Here is a 12,789-nt window from a genome sequence, read left to right as displayed (position 1 = left end):
CTAATTAGCATGACCAGATTTAAATAATCAGACATGTTCAGCCTAACAGAGGCCACATTTTTATTTTCTTTGTTTTTTTCTTTTTTTTTATCATTTTTATGGTAATGTCATCTTGTCACCATTTTGTGTATTTATTTTCTATCCGTATAGAAATTCTTTTTCATCTGTTTGAACATATTTTATTCATCCATCCATATTTTTCAAAGCTGCTATCCTAGGTAGGGTCATGGTGAAGCTGGAGCCTACCACAAGGATATCCAAGTCTAACACAACAATTATATTTCTTTATGATGCTACTGTGTTGGATTAGTGGATATGGATTAGTACATGCAAGTAAAAAGTTCACTGTACTTTGTACAAATGACAATCATAATCCTATTAATCCGTGCTGTTGGATGGATATTAAATAATCTCTAAACTTTTGTTTTCCATCCTCGGTAACCAGATTTCACCACAAAAATCGATGTGCTTCAAGGAAGTAGTCATTTTACCGTTGCTTGTGGTAACACCTCATGTGATATTCTGATGGAATAATTTATTATAATGAACTCTGAAAACATCAGTAAATAATATATTGGCATGTGATTTTTTTTTTTTTTTTTTGCATCCAGATATTGCAGAGGTAGTATTGCCCTACTTTCTACAAGTTTTATCATATTAAGTAAGTTAGCCCTTGAGTACAGCAAAAGGTCGCATTTAATGTCAATCCAGTCCCAAAGGAAAAAGTTACATTTTTCCAAATGTTTACAGCAGTATAATGTTTTGTTTTTTTTTTTTTTACAAAGTCCAGTTAACATTGCCACTTCAAGATGAAGATGACCGAGAATATAAGCATTATTTGTACATTAATCTGGCCTCATTCTAGTCTTGCGTTATAAAAAATGTAAGACTCTTTACATGCAGCAAAGTTTATAAAGAATTTTAGCAAGAGTATATGATTATCCAACGTTTTATTTTCTGATTTTTGTACACCATAGTTAGAGCTGGTCCTAAATATTTGAGTTAAAACTAGTTGTGTAGGATTGTGCAAAATGCTTTTTTGAGAACTCATACAAAACATATATTCTGACTACGTACAGTTTTTATATGTTGTTTTTATATTTGTTCATCTCATTGTGTGGTCCCCCTTAAATTATATACAGACTTGTTATTGGTGAGTTCAGGCTGTGAAATTCCTTCTTAAACTGATTTAAATAGTATCTGTAATCAGGTTTAAAGTGCAAAATATTTAATAAAATTACTATATTGCCACAATTCTAGCCACTCTGGACAGTGGCATAGAGCTATTTTTAATTTTTGCAAGAATTAGAAAGTTAAACTTGCATCATTTATTTTAGAAAGTGCATACTTTTGTGTTACAGCAAAGGCTGTGAGTGTGCTAGACTATTTCTCTTTATTGAAACTTCACTTGAGAAGTGCACTGAGTTAAGAATAATTACTTTGAAGTCATAAAATGTTAAGCTTTTATAATCCTCTTACTGTTTAATAAAATTCTTTTAATTGATTTTTGATATTCACCGTTCATTTTATTAACTTTTTATATATAAATAAGTATGTCTTTAGTGTTGGGAATTGTTTTGAGGATAAAGTTTTTTCTGGAATAATACCTCTGTAGTTGTTTCAGAGGTCTTTAACCTGGGAGTTGTGCAAATGCAGTTGCAGTAATAAACCTTGCCCTAAAGATATGCGTGAAAAATAAATTAATTTGTGAACTGCAGAAATAATACTGATAACTTTATCCAGACATGGGTATCAGTTTCTCTGACATTCCTTGAAACTTAGAACCTAAAAGAGAAAAGCACATTTACATATTACATATAGTACACATTTATAGCTAACCATGACCTTATAGTGTGGTGGTGTAGCAGTTGAAGCTGCAGCTCCCAGGCTTCACAGGATCTTGTGCTAATTCTGCCCGAGTCCGTGTCTGTGTGCAGTTTCCATGCTGGCCTTGTGACTCTTTAGTAGTTGTTTTTGGGCCCTATTTCAAAGATGTACAGGTTAGGTTAACTGGTGATTGTATCATTGTGTGTGAAATTGTAATAGCAGACTACAGCCCTAACAACTAGACAAATAAAGGGATAAATACATATTTCTTTTTGTTCTCACACTGATTGACTATATATTTTAACTAGGCCACATTACTTAAGATAATCATTCTTGATAATCACAAATAATGACTAGTTTTAACAATTTAAAATTTGAGTTACCTTTCAGGACTCGAAAGCACAATATTTTTTTAATTACTCTTGAGTTAAGGGCGATCCAGATTATGACTCGAATTGTTTCAAGGATAATTTTGTCTGTTCTGTTATATTGCCAACCATAAAGAACAGTGTAGACCTACTGGGTTTAACTAAAGCAATTAAACATTTTTGAATATTGCATTTTCATATTGAAAATAAAATGAAAATTATTTGCAAAAGAAATAATGAATAATGATTTACTTGTTTAATTTTCTGATCTAGCAAGAGCCATTCTGTAACATAGCCAAGCCTGACCTTTTTTTTTTTTTTTTTTTTTCTCTGTCCCAGCAAATGTCTGTAAACCTTCTAGTGTAGTTTTCAGACATGTAAAAGCTGCTCATTGTAGTATATGTCCTTGTGTCTCATGGGTTGTGCTTGGTATACCTCTTGCAGGAGATGTTTGCCATATATATAAACTTTAAACAATGTGCATTGGCAGTCTCGCACAGAACAGATGGGGTTTGAGATAGGTAGCAATCACAGGCTGATGTCATAAAGGAGTGTTCTGCTGACAGTATTAAAAAGTGGTATTTGCATGCCCAAGAATAGACATTCTCCTGTATTAGCTTATGCTGTAAGAAAACTTCTTCTAAGTTGTGGGTTTGTGGCTTACTACCGGAATTTCACCATTGTGCAAATCTTCGAAATGAGACTTCCTGCTTTGAGTCTCCAGCAATACTGTAGCTTTATTCCAACTCCCTCCCATGTTGTCAGTTGTCCCTAACCTAATTGCTGCTGTTTCTGCTTGTTGTCTCTAAATTATTCCAATACCCAAAGCTCATGATCATGCCACAATTGAATCAGTATATTGTAGATACATTATGTAGGTAATTGTAGATATTTTGCAGTGAAGCAGTCTGTGTGGTATTTATGGGGGTGTCTGTTCCATCTTATTCCAATAATTAAAAAAAATGGAGATGGTAGCTTTCCCTTAAAGAGGGTGAGAAGCTCAGTCATCCGGGAGGGGCTCAGAGCAGAGCCGCTACTCCTCCGCATCGAGAGGAGTCAGATGAGGTGGCCTCCTGGACGCCTCCCTGGTGAGGTGTTCCGGGCTCGTCCAACCTGGAGGAGGCCCCGGGGAAGACCCAGGACACGCTGGAGGAACTATGTCTCCTGGCTGGCCTGGGAATGCCTTGGGATTCTCCCAGAAGAGCTGGAAGAGGTGCCCGGGAGAGGGAAGTCGGGGCCTCTCTGTTTAAGCTGCTGCCCCTGCGACCCGACCCCGGATGAGCGGAAGAGGATGGATGGATGTTAGACTTTTAAACTGGTGCTGTTATCTGGAACATATGAGGTACTATTGTGGTCAATTTTTTCATTTAAATGAACGGTTTAAATGAGTTTTTATTTTAAACCAGTGTGTTTTTATTTAAACAGTGCAAATGACTACCAAAATGAGCCCATACAATATGGAAAAGTATAAGGTACTGTTTTCCATTTAAACAAAGGTATTCTTTTTTTTATATAAACAGTGCAAATTCATATCTAAAAAAAACATTTCACACCAATCTGCCATCACCTGTAAGAAATAAAAGGTTGCAACTTTTTAACTAAAAAAAAAAGCAAAAAAAAAAACCCTTATGGCATTTATTTGCCTTGAAGAACAGTATATTTAGTTTGTTTGTTTTTATTTTATACTTTGATCTCTAGTGTAGCAGTGTTCACTGCTTTACTGAACGGAGGGAGGTACTTGTGGTAGTGTAAATACACATGGTTTTTTTTTTTTTTTTTTACAGTTTACTGGGGTTCTTTATCTCTCTTCCACCAAAGAAATAGGTCCTCTGTTGTGTCCGGTACCGCTTTCTGTATATATATTGAATACATTTGTTGTTTATATGTTAATACCAGTGCATTTGAAGGAAGAATAATTAGATTCAATTTGAAACATTAGGAATTGAGGCCTTATAAAAGTTGTGTTTTAAAGATCTCGTAATGTTGTAAGTAGTTTCAATGTACATCTTTTAATACTATAACAAGGCAAGTAGAGAGGGTCATATTATAATTATTGGTAAATAAGTATTAACTGGACTAACCTTAAATATAGTGGAGCACAGGAACAATAGTTCAGTTTAAATCTTTTAATTCAAATAAATGTTTTAAAACTATTCAAATGTGAACATTGCAATGTTTTATTTTCATCAAATGGTACATTAAACAGTTGTGCAAACACCTTAGTTTAATCAGCTGGTTACATGTATACAGTCAAAACATATTCTAATGATCTGACCAATAATCTCCGGGATCTCTCTCAAGGGGGCATGGCAGTACAGCTAATCTGAGCACTGAGTAGGGTGAGTGGGAAAGGAAGAGCTGCATTATGGGAATTTTGAATGAAAGCAGGGTGCCAGAGGGAAGTGATAAATTCTTCAGTTTGGATGGTGTTAGAGCCACAAGCAGGGGTGTGTGTGGAATGGTGAATTTGTCTGTGATGCTGGATCTGAATGGAGCCTATGGGACCTGTAATACTCCTGAAGACTACCATCACTTTGAAACAGTGGGCTGAAAAACACAAGACTTTTTTATCTCTATGCGTGGAAGTGTGCGTGTCTGTCTGTCCGGCCTGGAAATGTGAGCCTACAGCATGAAGCTCAAAGAGCCGGCAAGGTGGGCCCAAGTTAACAAGTCTGAAGGAAAGCAACTCTGTTGCCAAAGTGAAACCGTCGATGAAAGACAAATGAGAGAGAAACTTGTTTAGCTGCCGAAAAAAAGGAGGTTGGGGGCGAGCACATCCGCAAAACGAAACTGCTGATTCTGCATTTCTGTTTTTTTTTTCTGACAATTTCAATAGTTTCTAGGAGCCCAGGCTTTTATTTATATATACAGGCAGTCCCCGGGTTACGTATGAGATAGGGACTGTAAGTTTGTACTTAAGTTGAATTTGTATGTAAGTCGAAACAGGTACATTATTTTAATAAATGCTATTGTTGACTGACTGTAACCAAGTGCTCTGACAATGAATGATGGTGTTTCACCTCTTTCTTACCTTTTTATTATTTCTACTTTATTTTCAGTGGTGATGTTTTTTTCTCTTCTTTACTATATCACCAGCACTTGCATCAGATTTGTGTTTCAGAGACATTCTTGAAGGGTGAAGACAAAAGGTTAAGATGAGCTCTTCTGCACAGCACTGTTCACCTATCACAGCAGGAAGGCACCAGTCGTCAACACACCTGATGTATAGGGTGGTCCAGGTCTAATTATGCAGTTGTCATAACGCTATAACTTATTCAGTTTATTACATAGAAAATCACCTGAAAAATCCCGGACCATCGAAGTGTGCAACTGACGACATGAAGAATCGTTTTTGCGCTGAACTGGAATCGTTCCTGCAAAAATCTAAGTCATCCAGATGATCTGGATCTGCATAATTAGATCTGGTCCACCCTGTACTGACAAGAGACAACTTCCTGCTATGTGCGTAACAGTACAAGCAGGCTTGCTATTGAGAATGAATGGGGGCAGCGAAGGGTGGTTCATCACCAGCCCACCTCACAGTCGCCTCCACTACAGTATGCTGCCTGCAGCGTCCGCAACACCACTGCCCCCACTCAACACGCAGCCATCTGAGGCACACTACAATGCTACCCCCGCTGCCCCATTCACCCTCAATGGCCCTCAGAAGAAAGGACTCATCATCACTGATCTATGCACATACTAAATCAACAGGACATACATTTAACTGGGACAATGTACAAGTAAGATTTAAGGCCGGTAGTAAAAGTGCCAGAGAGCTGGCTGAATCTTGGCTATCAAACGAGAACGCCATCAACAGAAATTTAGACATAAACCCAGCATATGCAAACTTAAGAACATGTTCATCTATACTAATAAAAGTCAAAGCCCTCACTCACTCACTCACTCACTGACTGACTGACTCACTCATCACTAATTCTCCAACTTCCCGTGTAGGTAGAAGGCTGAAATTTGGCAGGCTCATTCCTTATAGCTTACTTACAAAAGTTGGGTAGGTTTCATTTCGAAATTCTACGCGTAATGGTCATAACTGGAACCTATTTTTTCGTCCATATACTGTAATAGACTGCAGCTCGATGGCCGTGGGAGGTGGAGTTGCGTCTCGCGTCATCACGCCTCCCATGTAATTGAGTGCCTGCCCATATAAGGTAAATATTCGCGGGTCAAGGACTGTGCTTAGCAAATTCATAAGTAAAAATATCTGAATCACAAACTGATGTTAATTATATTTTGTCCATGAATACCTATTAAATAATTCCAAATAGTCTGTCCGCTTCCTTTCATAACTTTTCCGATGGTTGTGCTGCTTCCAGGCATGTATTTTCGTATTAAAGCATTTAACAAATCACATTTCAGCCATCATTTGTTGCCAGGCTGAGAGGACTTTACAATCCGTTGTTCAGGCACTCTTAACACAGAATAAATGTCGATTAACCTGTTGCTTCAACCAATCAGATTTTGAGATGGTGTCAGTACGGTCCTCTAGCAGGCGTACGGCGACAGCACCGTATTCAGACCCATTGATTGGATAGAAGCCGCAGGTTCGATTTTCAGCATTAGTTTCGATAGCGATAGAAAGGGACTTTTTGTTGGAACTGAGGTGCACGGATAATCCGTAAGACAGAGTGATTGAACTATTTTTGAGGAAAGAGAGGAGGATGGATTTTGTTTACAAATCCCCTGGTTCGACACCTACCTCCTGACGGATCCTGCCTCCCGGAGTTGTAGTCTTCCAGATGGCCTCACGTTGCAACCCGCCATCCTGGGCTTCCTTAATGGCAGCTTGCGAGTTGGCTCCCGCTGCTCTGGGAGCGTTCCTGGATATCTTTTTCCCTATGGCTGGTGCTATGTACTCTCAAGAGTGTTGCAAGCTTTCGTGGTCTGTCTCGGGAGCGCGCTTCAGTGTGCTCTCGCGGGGTCGCGCCTTCTGCGCAGCTGTGCCGGTCCCGTGCCTCACACCACTGTGCCGGGTCCTTACACAAAATTTATTTGAACAGGTCCCGGTCCAAATGGATGAACCGGAATCCTGCCGGCTACGCCAGTGTAAGATAGATGCTATACACACACGACACAGATTAGACACAGGAGGTACGAATAAAATTAAATACATTTTTAATTTTTCTTCAGCTCTGAGACACGTCTTCCCCGTATCTCACTAGCCCAACACAATCCCAAGCACACAATAAACACTTTCTTCTTCTCCCTCCAGCACTCCTCACCAAGCTTCGTCCTCCTCCCACCCGACACTGGCCCTGAGTGGTAGTCGCTGGCTCCCTTTATAGTTCACCTGGAAGTGCTCCAGGTGCTTGATCCCTCATGTCCTGCTTCACTTCCGGGTGTAATGGATTGGCTGCCCACAGGGGCTCGGGAGTCCCAAATACAGCGCCCCTTGGTGGTACCTGCTGGACCCAACTCCAATTCCCAGGATGCCCTGCTGGAACCTGATACACTGTTTCACCCCAAGGAGGTGGCCAACTAGCGTTCAGGGGGTCATGCAACGACCATGGCTGTTCCCCCTGAATATAGTGTGCAGGGGCGTTCCGGGTAGGTAAGGGTGACAAGCCCCTGTCACAGTTTGTGTGTGTGTGTGTGTGTATATATATGTGTATATATATATATATATATATATATATATATATATATATATATATATATATATATATATATATATCTGCCCCCTTCCTGATTTCTTATTCTTTTGCATGTTTGTCACACAAAATGTTTCTGATCATCAAACACATTTAACCATTAGTCAAATATAACACAAGTAAACACAAAATGCAGTTTTTAAATGATGGTTTTTATTATTTAGGGAGAAAAAAAAAATCCAAACCTACATGGCCCTGTGTGAAAAAGTAAATTGCCCCCTGAACCTAATAACTGGTTGGGCCACCCTTAGCAACAATAACTGCAATCAAGCGTTTGCGATAACTTGCAATGAGTCTTTTACAGCGCTTTGGAGGAATTTTGGCCCACTCATCTTTGCAGAATTGTTGTAATTCAGCTTTATTTGAGGGTTTTCTAGCATGAACCGCCTTTTTAAGGTCATGCCATAGCATCTCAATTGGATTCAGGTCAGGACTTTGACTAGGCCACTCCAAAGTCTTCATTTTGTTTTTCTTCAGCCATTCAGAGGTGGATTTGCTGGTGTGTTTTGGGTCATTGTCCTGTTGCAGCAACCAAGATCACTTCAGCTTGAGTTGACGAACAGATGGCCGGACATTCTCCTTCAGGATTTTTTGGTAGACAGTAGAATTCATGGTTCCATCTATCACATCAAGCCTTCCAGGTCCTGAAGCAGCAAAACAACCCCAGACCATCACACTACCACCACCATATTTTACTTTTGGTACGATGTTCTTTTTCTGAAATGCTGTGTTCCTTTTATGCCAGATGTAACGGGACATTTGCCTTCCAAAAAGTTCAACTTTTGTCTCATCAGTCCACAAGGTATTTTCCCAAAAGACTTGGCAATCATTGAGATGTTTCTTAGCAAACTTGAGACGAGCCCTAATGTTCTTTTTGCTTAACAGTGGTTTGCGTCTTGGAAATCTGCCGTGCAGGCCGTTTTTGCCCAGTCTCTTTCTTATGGTGGAGTCGTGAACACTGACCTTAATTGAGGCAAGTGAGGCCTGCAGTTCTTTAGACGTTGTCCTGGGGTCTTTTGTGACCTCTCGGATGAGTAGTCTCTGCGCTCTTGGGGTAATTTTGGTCAGCCGGCCACTCCTGGGAAGGTTCACCACTGTTCCATGTTTTTGCCATTTGTGGATAATGGCTCTCACTGTGGTTCGCTGGAGTCCCAAAGCTTTAGAAATGGCTTTATAACCTTTAACGGACTGATAGATCTCAGTTACTTCTGTTCTCATTTGTTCCTGAATTTCTTTGGATCTTGGCATGATGTCTAGCTTTTGAGGTGATTTTGGTCTACTTCTCTGTGTCAGGCATCTCCTATATAAGTGATTTCTTGAATTGAAACAGGTGTGGCAGTAATCAGGCCTGGGGGTGACTACGGAAATTGAACTCAGGTGTGATACACCACAGTTAGGTTATTTTTTAATTTAATTTTAATTACTTTTTCACACAGGGCCATGTAGGTTTGGATTTTTTTTCTCCCTAAATAATAAAAACCATCATTTAAAAACTGCATTTTGTGTTTACTTGTGTTTTATTTGACTAATGGTTAAATGTGTTTGATGATCAGAAACATTTTGTGTGACAAACATGCAAAAGAATAAGAAATCAGGAAGGGGGCAAATAGTTTTTCATACCACTATATATATAGATATACCACTATAGATATATATATATATAGATATATATATATAGATATAGATATAGATAGATAGATATATAGATAGATATAGATAGATATATAGATATATATATATAGAGAGAGATATACCACTATAGATATATATATATATATCTAAGCAGTTACTTAGACATTAAAAAGAAAAGCTAATTAATGTTATATGCGGTATTTTATTAGATATATAAAAAATATAGAGAGAATTTTAATTATGCAGATGGATTGAAATGTAAGTTTTGCTTCTAAAGGAATAAATGTTTCCAGTATCCTTGGGGTGCATTCAGTTCCCCTCTTCACAACGGTGGGGTAGGAGTTAGCGAACGAAGCCAGCAGGGGGTGTATGTATATATGTGTATATATATAATATCTCTCTAGCAAAATACCCGCGCTTCGCAGCGGCGAAGTACTGCCTTAAAATTTTTATTAAGAAGAAAATTAAACCGAGGGAAAATATACCAATAATTATTTGTTATGGATCTCTTTGTATACCACATTGTGAGTTCGGCTCTCTAATTTTTTGTAATATGACCAAGCTGTGCGCTGAGCTTGCTCTTGAGCATGCAACATACAGTTGGCCATGTGAAAAGTAATCTTGTTTCAAATCTCACAGCTTGGATTGCTGCTGTCATAATCGGTTTGAGTTTCATGGTTTGTTTCAATTACGACAGTATTTGTAGGACTTGTTGTGTTGAAGAGACATTCGGCATCTGTCAAGCGTTGTAAGTATACAACCGGTTTCATCAATAACTTCACATCCAGCTTTTGAGAGTTTAAACATTCATAAACATCAAAGTGTCCACTACTGAAATCGTCACCTGTGAATCTAAGATGTTTAAGAGGCATTGGCGGTTGTCGAAAGGTGTAAAATATTTGGCCATTTCGGTACACTTGAAAGCGACAAACGAACAATTCAGTGGCAGCCATCAACTCACATGCAGATGCATAGGTGAAGGGCTTAAGCATTTCACTCTTCTAGTGCTCCTGTGTAGTATAATTATCTCCTGTACCGTCATCAGTCCACACCTTGAACCTGTCCCAGTCATTCAATACATAATACACAATGTTCCTCCGGATATCAAGAGTAAGCCTGATATGGCCGTGCAATATGCAACAAAGAGAATGGAAAAGGTAGGTGCCATCTCCGGGCATGGAAACCATTCGGTAAGTGACAGTTCTTTGATCGATGGTGATCACCTCAATAGACATGTTAATGGTGGTATGGTTGGAACGATAAAGGAAATGGGTACCTGAACAATGTAAAGTAAGTTTAAAATACCTACACAATAGCTATAATCGTAATAAATGAACAATAAAACCACGTAGAAGCCATAGATTAAATTAAAAGGCTGTAGTTCTCAGCAAGGACACGTGAATCCCGTGGCGTAGCAAGGAAGGGAATGTAGAGACTGGAGCGACGGATGGCCTTATATAGGCAGGCAGCCAACAATGTAGGAGGTGTTGGGATGGGGGACCCAATGCCGCCTCACATGGTGACCGAGCTGCAGGCTATGGACGTATATCTACGTAAGTAGGAATCGGTTAGCGTTGGGAACCTGCGTACCAAATTTCTTGGATGGGCCCATAAGTAACAAAGACCGTTGAAAAATTCAATATGGCGGCCGACAGTGGCATCATACCACCGAAATTAGTACGTACATCGGTTTCGGTTAGTTCAGGGAAGCCGCCTACCAAATTTCGTGAAGATGTGGCCATAAATAAGAAAGTTCAACATGGTGGACGTTGTCGACCATTATGACCATTACGTGTAGAATTTCGAAATGAAACCTGCCTAACTTTTGTAAGTAAGCTGTAAGGAATAAGCCTGCCAAATTTCAGCCTTCTACCTACATGGGAAGTTGGAGAATTAGTAATGAGTCAGTGAGTGAGTGAGTGAGTCAGTGAGGGCTTTGCCTTTTATTAGTATAGATAATATCTAGAGATATATATACCTATATGTACAGGTAAAATTATGTTACAACAAATTTTTCATTTCAACAAACTGTTATTATGGTCCCGACAGTTTCCTCATTTGACACAAGTCTATAGAAATCTCATTACTGCGAAGTACATTCAGCAGATACTTTCATTACAACGAAGTGCACAAAAGACCTCAATGCCTGAATGAATCATCCACAGAGCAGTTAGTTCTGTGGCCGCAACTCTGTTATGCACAACAATCCCCAAACAGAAACACTAATTTTTTTTTTTCTGACTTTGTACCATAATTCAAGATAGGTTTCTCTGTTTGGAATTTCAGCACGGACAAACCGATCTACATCAGCAGTTAATTTATTTTGCAAAGTAACCAATTAATGCATGTGAGGTAAACCCTGTTTTTGAAATTCAATCATTTAAATATATGCTCTGATTTGACCGAACACCGTTTCGATTCTATGTTGCTTCGCTTCTCCATTATAAATATACACCTGCCCAAATTTTGGTGTCTTCAGATTTTCATAGCGTATGGTCCTGAATCATGTAAATCTACGTTTTGAGCATTGAATGATGCGAACACGAAAAGATTATTGTAGACTCGGAAATTTTGCCTGTAGTGTTTGTGGATTTCACTTTTGCCAAACAACAAATCTTTTTATTCTCGCGGATACGCCTCTTCATTGGGAGGCAACACTACTGTTCCCTGATGGCAACAGGAGTTAGCTGATGTACAAGTCTCCGACTTAAACTTTAAAGCCTTGCAATATCTACTGTACATACTTCTGACATATCACCTATGTCCATATATTCAATCTCTTTTTGCTGTTCAGGTATTTCACTCAGTAATGATTTCCGTTTTTTTTTTTTTTTTGATACTTTTGAATTTTCCTTCTTGCTCTGCATCTTTATCGCACTAACGTTTTTGAACGTCATTATGAAGTCTTTTATTTCTGACCCGGATTTGACCTATGACCTTTTCAATTCCACTTGGTCCAGGCTGATTTATTACTTTCCTTATTTTCTGAATTTGCGCATAGATTATTATTATTCTCTTGTGCATCCTTTCTTGCCGCCTTTTCTCTACGAACGCTTTCGTGTCTTTTTTCGATGTGCTGGTCGGTCTTCTTCGTTTAGTCATTCATCTAGATATATAACATTTTTACGGGTCTTGCATCCTAAGGTTGTAATGTCTAGTCTTGCCTGATTTTTTTTTTTTTAATATAATACAGTCCTACATGGTATGGTGTTTTGATGTCTCTTTGTACAAATAGTTTATTTATATTCAGAACAGTGTGTGTGTTTTTTTTTTTTGTTTTTTTTTTTTCCCCT

At 38.7% G+C, this 12,789-nt stretch overlaps 1 protein-coding gene across 3 annotated transcripts in view; it reads left to right on the top strand.

Moving 5' to 3' along the window:
* iqgap2 (IQ motif containing GTPase activating protein 2) overlaps positions 1-12,789 on the top strand; it is a 225,485-nt gene that overhangs the window by 59,722 nt on the left and 152,974 nt on the right. Inside the window, exon 1 of one of the 3 annotated variants that reach the window (XM_039758411.1) lies at positions 5,340-5,344. The exons of the other annotated variants lie outside the window; for them this stretch is intronic. The gene's annotated coding sequence lies outside the window, so the exon portion shown is untranslated. Of the gene's footprint in view, positions 1-5,339; positions 5,345-12,789 lie in introns of those variants that run through there. 3 annotated transcript variants of the gene reach the window in all.

Source organism: Polypterus senegalus, chromosome 7 (genome assembly GCF_016835505.1).
Source record: "Polypterus senegalus isolate Bchr_013 chromosome 7, ASM1683550v1, whole genome shotgun sequence".
NCBI classification, from domain to species: domain Eukaryota; kingdom Metazoa; phylum Chordata; class Cladistia; order Polypteriformes; family Polypteridae; genus Polypterus; species Polypterus senegalus.
The sequence above is the reverse complement of the archived record's forward strand: the minus strand, read 5'-3'. Positions and strand labels throughout refer to the sequence as shown.